Raw genomic sequence first — 14,983 nt, forward strand, 5'->3', positions numbered from 1 at the left:
GACTCCCGGAGTAAATTCTGGAACTTTCCCAAGGTCTGCCCTGCAGCCTCAGTAGTGATGTGAGGGTTTGGCTGGAGGGAGCACCATATAAGTTTTGTAAATATTTATATATATTTCATTATTTTTGTTTTAATCATTATTGTTTCATTAAAGCTGTGTAGTTTAATTTCCAACCCATAAGTCCCTCTCCCTTATTCTTTTTCCTTTCCCTTTCTGGGAAGGCAGAGAGGTTAATAGAGAGCATCTGTCATCCATTTAATTACTGGCCCAGTATTAAACCTCAGCAAAAAACTTGTGCATTTTCTTTCACTATAAAACTGACAAGGCTTCAGTGAATTGTCTTCAGTCTGTAAACATCTCAAGCAAAAAATAATTTTATTTTTTAATAAAATCTCTCACTGAAAGAGTGTGTTTCTGTTTATGTGAAACTCAAGCCGAACTGCAGAACAGCATTCCTGACATTTCTGTACTACATTTCAGGTTTTTTGTTCTGATTTTTTGGGCGAACTGCCACGGTCAAACTACTCCTCACCATGCAGCTTGAGTTCTGTAATACACTGTTAACTCTCTCATCTCTTTCTTTCAAGGCTGGCAGGTATGGCAGTACCAAAAAGGGGAGTTCATAAACTTTCAGTGGCTCACAGCAGAGAATCACTATGATATTTAACCTGTACATATACCAGGTGTGGCTAGGAATACAGGTGCTACTGAAGAGCTGGAAAGCTCGCTATAAAAGAGGGAAAGTTGTTCAGAACACTAAATGCATGTTAGTTTGCATCTGTTGCTATTTCTGTTTCCATTACTGCAAAACATTTTTTCTTTTTGGAAACTGTTTTGCTTTAATAAATGAAGATTTAATTAACAAACCATGTTTGAATTAAGAAAAAAAAAAAAAAAGAATCAAAGAAAGATACTTGAAGTATTTATTTTCTTGTCTTTTTTGTTTGTTTGTTTTAATACAACAAATTGGCAAAACCATATGTATAGAAACAGACCATGGATCTCTTAAATAAAACTTCCATTGTGTTCCTCTAACAAGAATAAGTCCTTCTAGTGACTGAGAGAGTAATACTCTGGTTGCTAGCAGTTCTTGTCCAATGAAATTTGGTGGTGTTTATCCTTAAGAGTTATGCTACAAACCTGAAATTTCAACATTATACAACAGTCAAAACTAATGCTATTATCAGTACACTTTTAGTATAACATTACTGTCTGGTAGTACTATTACTGTGGCTACCACCACTACTTTTAGCCAGTACTACTGTTACTATTATGACGGCTATTTTCATTATTGTTTCTATATTGTCTATTGCTCCTGCTACCACTACTATTACTAGTACTATTACTAATTTTAAAAATAGAAAATTCAGGTTTACTTAACTTATGTTTCAGTCACCAGCTTCAAATTGCTTTGATTTCAGAGCCAATTAATAACATATCAAGCAGGAAATTATTTTTATTGTAAGTACATGGACAGATAAAACACTTTCTGATAGTGTTTATTCCTTGAATGGAGAGAAAGAGTCTGGATGACTAGTTTAGACTAGATTCCTTTATATAATTCAAATTAGAGGAGTGAATCTTGTGTAACTGAAGAGACCTCCATGGAAAGAAGATAATATGAAGTTGTGAATTTATCAGACATATATTTTTTTTATTTTTATTTTTTTCCAGGAGAAGACTTCCAGTTACAGCAAGTTCTGATTTATTTATTCTATTATGAAAGCTATCCTATTCCTAAACTCATGAAAAGAACAAAGAGGAACTCTGAAAGGACAGAAAGATCATTTGCAGTTCATTCACAATATCACCTGTCACCACATTCTTCTATTATCTGAGTGCTGAATCTGAGTACTAGTAATACTCAGAGCAAAACTTTACTATCGGCAGAAATCACTGTCAGGAGGCAACACCATATAAATTCACATCTCACTTTTCTTACTATTTGGGGAAACTTCACTAATAATATATCTTACTTATATACACTGTATCGCATTCTACCATCTAGTCAGTACCTTTGTTTTCTTCCATCCCTCCACAAATTCTTCTCTGTTCTGGAGACAACTTCTTGTAGAGAAAAGAATTATTTGTTTCTTCCTGGGTGTCTGCTGTACCATCCAAATCACAGCTTGTTCTGCTGGAATATTAGGCCCCTTCCACCTGTAGGTCCTGATTTGGTTGTGGTTTTTCAGAAGAATTAAGTGCAATATACATTGAATAAGGAGAACAAGAATCTAGTTATTGAATGCAACTTTAAGAATTCATAATTATTTTAGAACAGAATAGAACAAAACAAGAAACTTACAATCTCTTCATAAAATCATAGAATCATTCTGGTTGGAAAAGACCTTTAAGATAATCCAGTCCAATCATAGTCTAACTCCAACAATCATTAACGTAATTCTAGCAAGACCACTGCTTAAACCATGTTCCTAAGCACCATATCTACACATGTCCTAAACACCTCCAGGGATGGAGACTCAACCACCTCCCTGGGCAGCCTATTCTGGTGTTTAATTACTCTTTCAGGGAATGATTTTTTTCTAATATCTAAGCTAAACCTACCCTGGTGCCCATTTCCTCTTGTCCTATCACATTTTACTTAGGAGAAGAGACTGACTCCCACCTTGTTACAACTTCCTTTCAGGTAGTTGTAGAGAGTGGGAAGGTCTTCTCTCAGCCTCCTTTTCCCTGGGCTAAATAACCCCAGTTCCTTCAGAAGCTTCTCAAAGGACTAGTGCTCCAGACACTTCACCAGCTTTGTTGTCTTTCTCTGGATTCGCTCCAGCACCTCAATGTCCTTGTAGTGAGGAGTGCAAACTGAACACAGTACTCGAGGTGTGGCCTCACCAGTGCCAAGTACAGGGGCATGATCACTTCTTTAGTCCTGGTGGCCACACTTTTTCTGATACAGGCCAGGATGCTATTGGCCTTCTTGGCCACCTGGGCACACTGCTGGCTCATATTCAGCCTGGTCTGGACAAAATTATACCTAAAAAAGATGGCAAACCACCTTTGTCTTTCTAAGATACAAAATCAAACCCCTTACAGTTTTATGACATTTTTCTTAGTTTTGTCCTTACATGCAGACCCAAAAAATCATGTGCTCTTCTAGAACAGTATAAGAAATTATGAAAAGTGTATTAGCATGTGATAAAAATATGAAAAAAAGGAAAATAAAAGGTGCAGTGTAATTTTTCACTTCCGGAACAGAGTGTATAGCAAACGGTTCAACAGGAAGACCTAAAGAGAACGGTAAGAGAGAATAGCTAGAGAGAAAAAGTAATAGAGATATATGTATAGAGTACATGTATAACTGTATTCCAGCACAAAAAAAACAAAAGTGAAATGCAAAGTTCTTAAATCAATGATATGTCAAGTTATCTTGCACAAGGATGATGGCATGGGGTACTATGAAAAAAAAGGAATAATTTCATTTCTAAATGAGCTTTTTCCCCTCCACTGTTTCTAAGCAAGAGAGAAAATCAAGAGAATTAATCCATCAGTGCTGTACATCAAATCATTTAACAAAGAAGTTAACTTTGGCCTTTAGAGAGCAGGATGAAGCCTACTTGAAAAGAGTCAGATTTACTATTGAAATATGAAAGTTAGTGCTTTTTAAAATTTGTTTTGAACAAGGTATATTTTAAATTGCACAGCAACATATTTTTTTCTGGTAAAATACATCAGTGCTTCTTGACATCAGCACTTTGGAGATATGTTTCAAAGGGATTTTAAAATTGAAGCAGTTGAAAAAATCATTGCATAACATGTACATAGTTGAAATTTTTTAATGTTTACTTGTTTATTATTTTCCATTTGTTCAATATGCATTCATTTTTTACATGTGGACTATTTTGTTTTTAGACTGTGTTGTTCTGAACCAAATGGAATTGTATCCTGTCCACACTGATACACTCAAAACCAATAAAATGATACAAATAGGTCTTGAGAGAAAAATAGAAAGATGGAAGATCTACATTAATCACTTATTTCTGACTACAATGAACTGGTTAGTTTCCTTGCTGTTCTTGCATCCTCAGAGCTTCTGCTGTAAGTGCAGGTGAAAAGAACATATCTGATAAGTGCTAGCAGAGGTAACCATGAAAAACTACCATGAAAATATTCTAAGAGCGGAAGTGAAGTATTTCATATTTGTTTCAAGGTAACAAAGGGATGCAAAAGATGGAAGTTCCTGTTTATTACACACTTATGAAGACATCAATCATACTTTCTCTGAGCCTCAGGAGGTGAAATTTCAAGACCAAGAAACACATGAGCACAAGCTAAAAAAACCCACAACATTTCCTCTCTCTAGTAATCTTAGTTCAGAATCCAAATAGCATGCCTGCAACCATAGTTCATCCTTTTCTAGACCTACATGTTCATTTGTGTTTCTCTCTACTGCAGTTAAAATGAAGTATTATTGTATGTTGAATTATGGCTATGAAAATCTAGTGAAATATTCTGGTACTTACATGTGTTCTAGAAAGATGCATATCCTGTCTTGAGCTGGGACAAAGCCAATTTTCTTTTTACTGATTTTTTTTTTTTTTTTCCTTCAGTGAACTCTCTGTTCTGGGATCATGAAAGTCAAGTCCCTCTTCTTCCCTTTTCTCTTCCCTTCCATCTATGGCCAGTGTCCAGAGAGGGCTCCATCTGTTAATCTCTTTTAATCTCTAGGCCTGTGCATTTCTGACCCCTAAATCTCTGCCCTCAGCTCCTATCTGCCTTGCCACTATCTTTGGAAGTGGTTGAGGACTTTTTGGAAGTTCTCACAGCTGAGGAGAGTGCTGTGGGAGTTGCTGGGGGTGGGAGCAGATAACGGGGGTTTTGCACATACCTACACATTTGTATATATTTGTACATATTTTCTTTTACCACTACTGTTTCAGCAAAGCTGTCTAGTTTTCAATCTGGGAGCCTCTCTCCTTCTTCTCTCTCCTTTCCCTGTCAGGGTGGGAGGGGATTGAGAGCATTGTTGTGATTCATTAAATTGTCAATCCTGAGTTAAACTGTGATAGTGCAAAACTTACTCTTATGAATGCTATGGAAAAAGAAAACAAGACAGATTCTGTGATCTCCATCAACTGGCAAAAAAATTTCATATAATTCACATCCTTGGTCTCTTCGGGACCAGTTGTTGATCCTTGGTGAATGCATACTTTGTATCCTTTTCAAATGCATACTTTGTTTCTCATACAGTAACACAGAAACCAGAAGACCATTCTTCCTTCTTAATCCTTGTGACTAACATATTTCTTTTTTAAATAACACCAACAAATATAACCTTTTAAACTGGATATATGGAGATATGTAAAATATGAATGAGATGTTAAACCAGCTTTTACCAAATTTCAGGGGTATTCTAATGCTCAGATTCAAGTTTTCTCTAGGTATTTCCATTCTGTCCTGGTTTGAGCCAGGATCGAACTGATTCTCTTTCTAGTAATTTTAATTTTCAGCTAAGTCTCTTTTAAGTCGCTGCACCTGCTGAAACCAAAGGCATGTTTTTCAGTCCGTGTCTGCTTCTAGGACTGATAACACTCAATGTTTACAGTTACTGACAGAGAATGGTACACAGAACCAAGACTACTGCTTGAGTATGAAAACATCTTATGCTCTGGAAACAGAAGGGAAGAAAGGGTTCACACCTGCAACCCTCCTTTAGGGAGGAGCAGACCAGACAGGTGACCAAAACCGACCAATGAAGCATTCCATCCTGTATGCACACTCAGTATAAATTTGAGTGATTACAAAGGTCAAGTTTTCTTCATCCGTGGCTGAAAGGATTTCATCTATCTGTCCTTCTTTTGATCCCAATCTGTGTGTTCCTAAATCTGTGTGTTCCTGCATTTAGCTCCTGTCTGTCGCTGACTCCAGGAGCCCAGTTCAGGACTTTTCCAGGGCCATATTTCCTTATTTTCCTTTTTATCCTTCTTGTTTTGTTAAAGCTGTGTAGCTTAACTTCCAATAATAAAAAAAAATCTATCTCCTTTATTGTGTCTCCTTTCCCTACAAGGGAAGGGAGAGAAGTTAATAGAGAGCATCTGTCATTTGTTTAATTGCCAGCTCAGCACTAAACTGTGACACGTCCCCAGTGGGAGACCTAGATATGTTGTATTATTTCACTCTCTTTAGTATTCCTTGTATTCCTTCTCCTCCATGTTTTCATGGTAATAAAAATCCCATGCACATGCCAAGCTTTTATAATAGCAAAGCATTTTGGGAGATCTTGAAACTTACAAACCTATATCAATTCACGATTCTTCTGTTTGAATTTGAAAGGTTGTAATACCTCTCCAATACAAACAGCAAGTATGACAAACAATTTCCAAGGATGAATGGGAAATACTGAAAAGTATCAGAGGTATTTGACTTCTAGAATTTGTACATCTTCTGTTACAAAGTCAGGAACCACTATAGTCTGGCCTAAAGTTTTTTTATTGAATCTTCTGCCCAGAGCTTAGATTCAAGAGGATTACTGAGGTTTTCCTAATCTTTAAAGAAAAGCCAGGTCCAGCCTGGAATGAATCTGGGGAAAATTTGTGGTTCCATGTCAAAATCAGATCAGTCCCAACTGGTCTGTACAGATTTTGCTTTTTAATTTTTGAACGTAACAGTTCTTGAAATTCGGAAAGGGGAGTTAGACAGAGATATGAACACATCTTAGTGAAATGTTTTTAAGAAAGCCAGCCCAGTCTCACAGATTTCTGCTTTCAGCTTCAAGCAAGCAAGCATGCAACCTTCTTTAAAAAAAATATATCCAAATTTCCCTGGGTGTGTCTGATGGTTCTTTTTCATTTATTTGTTTATCTTCTCTCATTCTAGCTTTGCTTGACTTAATTGTGCCAAAAGTTATTTCATTCTACAAAGATACTTTGTTTACTGCCCCAAAGTATATAAATAGATTGTGTAAGTATCAAACACACATACTGTGTTCACAGAGAAAGTAATTTTAAAGTCTTTTTGTGAACCAAATCTTACATGAAATTGCAGTCAGAGAGCTGGTTTCAGTATTGTGGTATAGTCCTTAACTTTCTTCTAGTTATGTTTCTAACTATGTAACAACTGAAAATAATCCCTGCACTCTGATTTAAGGCCTTTTCCCTTTTCAAGTACAGTGAATTCAAGGGCCCTAGCCCTTTGTATCTTCCTGTGCTCACACAGACTCCCCAACCTCACCCTCCTTGGGTAGGATCTTCAGAGCCAAATGAAGCAGCTGGTTAATCCAAGTTTTAAATGAAGCTCAGTGCAAATATTTGCAGCAGTAAACTAGTCATATTTGATCAATGAGGGCCTTTTCGTGTATAAATTTAAATATTCTGGACAAGTGCTACGAATATTTCTGGCTTTGGGTATGGTTTCACTTAGGAATTTGGAAGGGGTGGGATAAACTCTGATAAAGCGGGGTATGATGAGAGTTTTCCATGGAAAAAAGAATTAAAGGTTCAGTAACAGAAAGGGACATGAAAACTTTAGGTCATAATTACTTCTTAAGGGGATCTCTTTTGGGAAATTTATTTAATTTATTATTTCAGAAAACTCTTCATCTTCTGGAAGGAATACAAACACACCCAAAGACAGTTCTGACGTTTTATGCTTAAGAAATTTTGCCTTGTCCAAGGCATTGTGTCATCTTGTTTACTTTGCAATGTCTGAAAGACAATAACAAACAGTTTTCTTGATGGGAGCTTGGTGAAGGTTTCAGAGGCCATAATTGGTTTGCAGCTGTCAAGGCTTTTCTTACAACTGCATGGAACAGCTGATTATTCTCCTCAGTATCTGAGTAGTACATCACTTTACACATGTATATAAGGCTGTGGGGTTTTGTTCTGTTTATTTTGTTATCATTTTTGCTTCAATTTATTTCTCTTTTTAAGTAGCCAGAGAATTATGCATAATCTTCCCAAACAATAAAAGTTCACATCCATCCTGATATATAACATCATGAAGAAATTTGTTACTCTGACTATGAGCCCAGTCTCAGGATTATTTTAAATTCTTATAATTCTTTAGCAGTAAATTAAAACTGGAATTTTTAAGCAATAAAAAAAATCATCAGAGAATATTATTAGTTACTAGTTTCAATTAAAATATAATAACAAAGTGACCTGCAGGAAATTTAATTATTTCACCTGCAAATTCTGAGAGAATAAAACCACCAATGAAACAGAAAAAAATCTCCATCCCCCCCAAAATTTAAAACCTCCCCTCCCACTGAATAACAAGAAGCAGTAAATATCCGAGGCTAAACTTTCTGCTACATGCACCTGATAGAATACTACTTCTAAGTTCCAGTCCACATCTTTAACTTATATTAGTGTTACTGGACAAGGCTAGCAACTGTATTCTCTGTTCATCTTAGGCTACTGTGTCTTTAGCTTTTCACTGTCTTCCCAATTAGGGCAAGATAGCCAGAAAAGATTTGCATAACCCCTCTTATAGTTGATGGGATCATCAGAAACTTTTCCATTAGGTATTCACATGAGAATTTCTTCATCTAAATTAAGCTGTCAACAAAACAACCCAAGGTCCTTCAGAACAGTCCACTTTACCTGTCTTAGAGATCTTCTTTTGACAAATTTCATCCTACAAATGTCTGTTTTCATTGACATAATTCATTTGCCCACAGGCAGATACAAAAAATGTCTGTCACTAGTTGCCTATACAGAGGCAATTGAAACAAATTACTGACTCAGAGGTTACACCACAGCTGTCAGGTTCTGTTGATCTCTCCTGAAGTGACAACAGAGAACAGCTCAAAAAGTGGGAAGATGAACTATGTGACAGTTAAAAAGGGTCCTACACATTTCACTGATACTCTCTAAGTAACAGGAAGTGTTTTGGTTCAGTCTGGTTTTAATTTATCCTGGAATCATAAGTCAGTAATTGTTTTAACTGACAAGGCTCAGCCACTCTTTCTTTAAGAACTTTTAAATATCCAAAGTATGAGCAGACCATCTTACTGCTAATTCATATCTAAATTTTCAAAACTGATTTAGGAAATAAATTTCTCAGTGTTGTAGTGCTTTTCTTCCTCTCTCCTCAGGTCCAACATGGTGATTAAAGTGAGTTAAGCTTATGATGTGACAAGTATTGAAGGTCTGCCAGTACAAAAATAAAGGATACACTGCGATGGCTTAGTTGATATTAGAGCCTTGTTTCCATTTTTGGTGTGTGTGGCAATGTTTCTGGTTAAACCCTGGGAAAGGCTCAAAGAACACTTAAACAACATGAAAAACTGATAAAATGTGAAGCATTCAGATCTGCTGCCATGATTGTTTCTGTATTCCTAAACTCAGATATTACTTTTTATTTAAGAACAGTTTAGAAAGCCTGGAGTATACAGCTTTTACTTTATTTTGGGATCAGTAGCTATATACTTAGAGAGATGTTTATCTGTTTCACTCAAGTACTAAAAACGCACACACTGAATGTGCATACATAAGTATTTGAGTAAAAAAATTTTTTTTTGGAAAATTTACATATAAAAGTCAAATTTGAAATTGAAACACTAGATTTGCTTGGAACCTTTTTGTTCATTCTAAGCAATATCCAGGAAGTTAAGTGGGTTTGCGTTGGTATTACTTTATAGCTGGTGTAAATTTATTACTTTTAAAAATAAGGGAATGTATCACAGCCTAAATCCACATAAAACTTATTTGGATTGCTGAATTCTTTAAAATAATTGATATTGCACTAGGGAAATCACTTTTGGGTACTGTGTCTTTGTGCATGCTGCAAAACAGAAACTTGAGAATGGGTAATAAAAAAGTATCTATACTGTAGGAAGAATCCATGTTTCCTAGAGGTTTTCTTTATCTGCTAAGATAAAAATGATGGAAAAGTATTGTCTTAAAGACATCTTTCTTCATGACTATGGTAGCTTATTTTGTATTCAAGGTCAGATATATCTCTGCTGAAGATTCTCATTGCTGAATGCTTTCTTACATATTTTCATTATTACTTGTCTTGATTATTGTACACTTTCAGTCATTCTTCTTGTTTACCAGGCTTCATAACAAGAATATTCCTAGCAGCATTACATTTTTTAAATGTTTTTCACTGCCATCACAAGAAGGATTACAGTGGAACAAGTACTGCACTTGGTGAATTTTGTGCAGACATCTGAGATAGATGCCTACAGGTCAGTGTTTGCATGTGAGTGAGGTGACAGACATGCTACTATGGTTAACAAAGAGCTAGCCAATATCATCACTACAGTCTAATAAACTTTTTTCTGCTGACCATACTATATGTGTCTGTTTTAGGATAAGCTGAACGGCAGTCTAAGCTGTTTTGTCTTTACTCACTAGGTCTTGGTCTACTAGCATGGCAGCAGATATTTGAGTTTACATGTAGACACCTATGTGAATTCACATGGAGCTTAATCACATACCAGTGAGAAATAGGTTCACTAACTTCATTTCCAGACAAAATCAGTTCTTCATACATGGTAGAATAGGTTCTAGGAGCACTGCAATTAGAAAAGGAAAACTTCTGTTTTCATATTGATGGAAATAACTCGTTTGCTCTTTTAGGGGACATGAGATTTTCCTGTTCACATAAAAGAGTTGAAGGAGCACAGCAATAGTTACCATGAATTAATTGACCAAGCTTCTTTTAGACAGTTTGTTTTCTGTATGTGTAACTTAATTCAATACTTGCAAATCCAGCATGCTATCCACAGTAATGATTATCAATGATTAATTGTTTAATGTTTTGTGTTTACAAGACCCAGAATCATGTTTTGTGGTTTTTACCAATAAGAAGTCAATGTAAAAGTTTAAATTATAGTTTAAATCATCTATGAAGTTACAAATTACCCGAGAAAATAACTGGCCCAAGTAATTTAGCCAGTCAGACTAAAAGACCACTATAGTATTTGCCTCCTTCACAGTCTCATGGATCTTAGTATCCTAACAAGTGTTAAGAATGTCTTTGAAAGACATGTTATATAACTGAGATGCATCAGATAGTATGAGACATAAGTAGAGTCCTGAATAGTGGAAGAAAGGTTAACTTGGTTAGTCAAAACAGACAAGAGTTGCTGGTGTGAAGTCAACACTTTCTAAAAGGAGTTGAGGAAATTGTGGGAGAATTTTAATTTATTTTATGTATCTGTGTGTTAAGAAAAATATTTATCTGAAGCTGCTGAGGTAAACTGCCCATATACAACTAGATATTTTTATATACAATTAATGATTTTTTAAGATTATTTAATATGAATGTTGTGAAGGGTCTTTCAGCTGGAGCTGAAATCTTTGAAGTCAAATTCTATAGCTTTTTTTTTTTTTTTTTTTTATGATGACAGTATAACCAATATGCACTTCCTCTACACTGTCTCCCAAAAAATCTCACTCTCAACTCGAAACAAGAATTAAAAGAAAGATTAAGATACATATCATTGCATATGGCACTTACTATCCTTAATGCATCAGTAGGCAACAAGAAGAACATTTCAGTGTTAAGGCAATTAGCAGGCTTCTTTTTTTCCTAGGACCTATTAATTTACTTTCTTAAAGGTAGCAAGTTACATCAGCATTTTTTAAGCCATTTCATATATAGAGAAAGTAGTAAGAAGACCGCTGTTGTTTGTCAGAAGATAAGTCTATCCAAAAAAGAAAACCTCTAGCCTGAAGTCTCCAAGAGGGAGACACATAAAAAATGCTGAGATTTGTATTTTTAATCAGGGGTTTGAAAAGATCTCTTAAAAACTTAATTTTGTGGAAACAACAAATCCTTCCACTTCAATCTCATCTGTACTGTTTTAATGCTTATCATGTATGAATTGTTGAGTAACTAAGTGTCATAAGTGGCCTCTAGAGTCTAACTGACAGAGAGATTAAATGGTCTCTATGGAGTCTGTTAGTCATGGAAAAGTTACTCTGCTGGTCCAATATGTGAGAACGAAGGAGATTGGTGTTGTTCAGTTTGCTTGTTTTTAATTCTATCTGAGCCTGATTTCTTGCGTATCTATTTGCTGGTCATGCAACGATAATTCCTTTACAACTGCTGGAAGGAAATAATTAGACCTTTTCAGAGGAAGGATGGAATTAGGCAGCTGTGTATAACAAACTGATCTGAGTGGGAAAAACATCAATCAGTGGGTAGTTAGGCTTTTTTTGGCATATCAGTGTTTCCTACAGTCTTACTAAAATCATTACATGTCGTGAGAGAAAATATTGCTCTTAGCCAAAAGGTACTGCATAGGTATGTTCTGTTTGGTTTGGTGGGATTTTTGGTAGTGGGGGAAGGGCCACAGGAGTGGCTCCACTAAGAAGCTGAGAAGCTCCCCCTGCTTCCAAAACCCAGCCAAAGATCCATTAGAGGGACAATAGATGCGCCTCTGCCATTAACATACGAAAGAAGAGCTGTAACATCTGAGCAGAGAGGCACTTGGGGGGAGAAGAGACGTTCAGGAGGAGGAGAGAGGCACTAGGGAAAGACAGCGGCGCTGGTGGTTGGTGAGGAAGAAGGGGAAGAAGGTGCCCAAGCAGAAGTTTCCCTGCAACCCACGGCGAGATGGCAGCTGTCCCCCTGCACTTGCGGAGGAACATGGTGGAACATTCCCTGAAGGCGCCAGGAGGGGTAAACTTGGCCACTGGACTTGGATTTTGTGACCAGATTTGCTGCCAGTAAGGACTGTAAGGAATCCTTCTTCCTGAGGAGGGAGTAGCAGCAGGAACCACCAGCCCGTGAAGTGACTCTAAACCCCATCCCCTGTCCCCCAGCTGGGGCGAATGAGGGAGAGAAACCAAAAACAAAGTGATTCGGGCCCGGGAAGAAAGTGGGGGTGGGGTAACATATGAAAGCACTGCTCTTTGTGTTGTCTGTGTCGCGTGTGTTTTTGATTAGTATTAAATTAAATTATTATTTTTTTCCCCCAGGTTGAGTCTGTTTTGCCTGAGACCTTAATCAGCAAAGAACTCTCCTTGTCCTTTGTCTCGACCCAGGAGCTTTGTGCTCCTCATCTCAGAGTGTGTGTATGGGGGGGAGTTGAGTGAGCAGCCATGGGACTGCTCCTTTGTTGTCGTGTTGGGCTCAAAACCACGACAAGGTAGCACAACAAATAATGAATTTTGTTATCAAGAGCAGTGAATACTATAATAATAACAATTTATACTCAGTAGCTTATTCAGAACATAGAAGAACATTGAAATGCCAAGATGTGAGTTTGACAAACAACATAAAAGTCAGCTTTTCTTCTGATGAAAGATGTGCCTGTTGTTGAAATAACTTTTTTTTCCTTCTGTTGTACAAACATTATCAGTCTTAACTGAAATTACTTAAAATAATATTCAGCTCAATTATATTTTGCATGTAATCAGCTCAAAACTCTTTGTACATGCACAGAGATGTGGAAATCAGCAAGACATCACAAAGGAAAACAGAGAGTAACTGCTTAAAAGACACCTGAATAAAAGAAGAAAATAATAGTCTTGGGAATTATGCCAGTGTTAGTCAGACCAAATTTAAATATGGGATCACAGAATTTTTTGAATTGGAAGGGATCTTAAAGATTATCGAGTTCCAATTCTCCTGCATGGGCAGGGACACCTTCCACTAGAACAGGCTGCTCATAGCCCCATCCAACCTGCCCTTGACCACCTCCAGGGATGGAGCCCCCACAACATCTCTGAGCAGCCTGTTCCAGTGTCTCACCACCCTTACACTGAAGAAATAGAAACTAAAGAGTCATGTCCATAAAACCAGAGTCTCCAAAGATCTCAATGAAGCATCAAGTCTACAGCAGTCTCAATCTTTTTCTTGAAACTAGTGCTTAGCAGCACTAGCAGAAATAGCGGCAAACAAGACATATAGGGGAAAAAGGATAAAAAAATGAAGATAAGAAATTTCCAGTGTTCAGCCTTTGGGACTGCGACTTTCCTGTACTAGATAAAGAAGAACCTGTGATTACTCTCTTTAAAACATATTTTAAGATACATTGTTTGATATTAAAATTAATTCTATCTCTTTAACCCACAAGAAATTTTAGAAAATCAAGGCTCACTGAAAATGAAGAAATCGTTCACTTCTGATATTTCTGGCTGATAAACTGGGTGGATTTAAGCAATTTAACCAGTAAAATTAGAAGCATTCAGCCAGGGATGAGGTGAAAAGGGAGCCTTCTGCATCCTGTAGGAACTGTATATATATCTAGCCTGTCAAGGTGTCATAAGAGTGGAAGGTGATGTACTGGTGGAAAACAGTGAGGTAAAAATTGCGACACAGTGTATTATTACCTTCTGTTACTTTACAATAGAGAAGGGAATGGAGTGAAAATCACCATAATAATAAAACATAAAGATAATAAAAGATCTCAAACTCTGGGGAAGCTCTGAACTTGCTATAAATTTTTAGGTCAACCTCTGAGTCTGTGATGAAATGGGACATGTTAAGGAACTGGTATGATTGAAAACGCTTACCCTCATCCCTACTGAAACCAAAGCCTTACTTTCTGTCTCAGAAGAATGTGTTCTTGTCACTTATACAAAAAGAAATGGATTTTTTAAAGGCATTGAGACAGAAAGTAACATAAAATGTGATTGATACATATTTTTTCAGAAGTAGGGCACATTAAAGTTCCATCAGCTACTGTTTTTAGAAACCAGGATTGCTGAGCTTTCTACACACAATAGGAAATCCCTGGGTAGTTCTTTACTTTTTACAGTAGTTGCAAATTGTGCAAGATGCATTCTTAAGCAACTAGATGTAATTGCCACCATTAGTGACTGCAGAGAATACAACTGTTTTGATCCAGATTTTGAAAATTTAATGATAAACAGAATTTCAGCATAATTAAGGTAGTTTTAGATCAATGCCTTCATATGTTGGGTTTTTTTTTGCATATGAATGCTTTTATGCTTGATTCAGCTTTTCACATTAGGCTGATACTCCTGCTGAAAATAATGCAATTTAATGAAATTAACTGAACTTTTTCCTGATTAGTATCTCCAAAATGGTAAGCACCTTGCTT

This window comes from Apus apus, chromosome 5 (assembly GCF_020740795.1).
Source record: "Apus apus isolate bApuApu2 chromosome 5, bApuApu2.pri.cur, whole genome shotgun sequence".
Taxonomy (NCBI): domain Eukaryota; kingdom Metazoa; phylum Chordata; class Aves; order Apodiformes; family Apodidae; genus Apus; species Apus apus.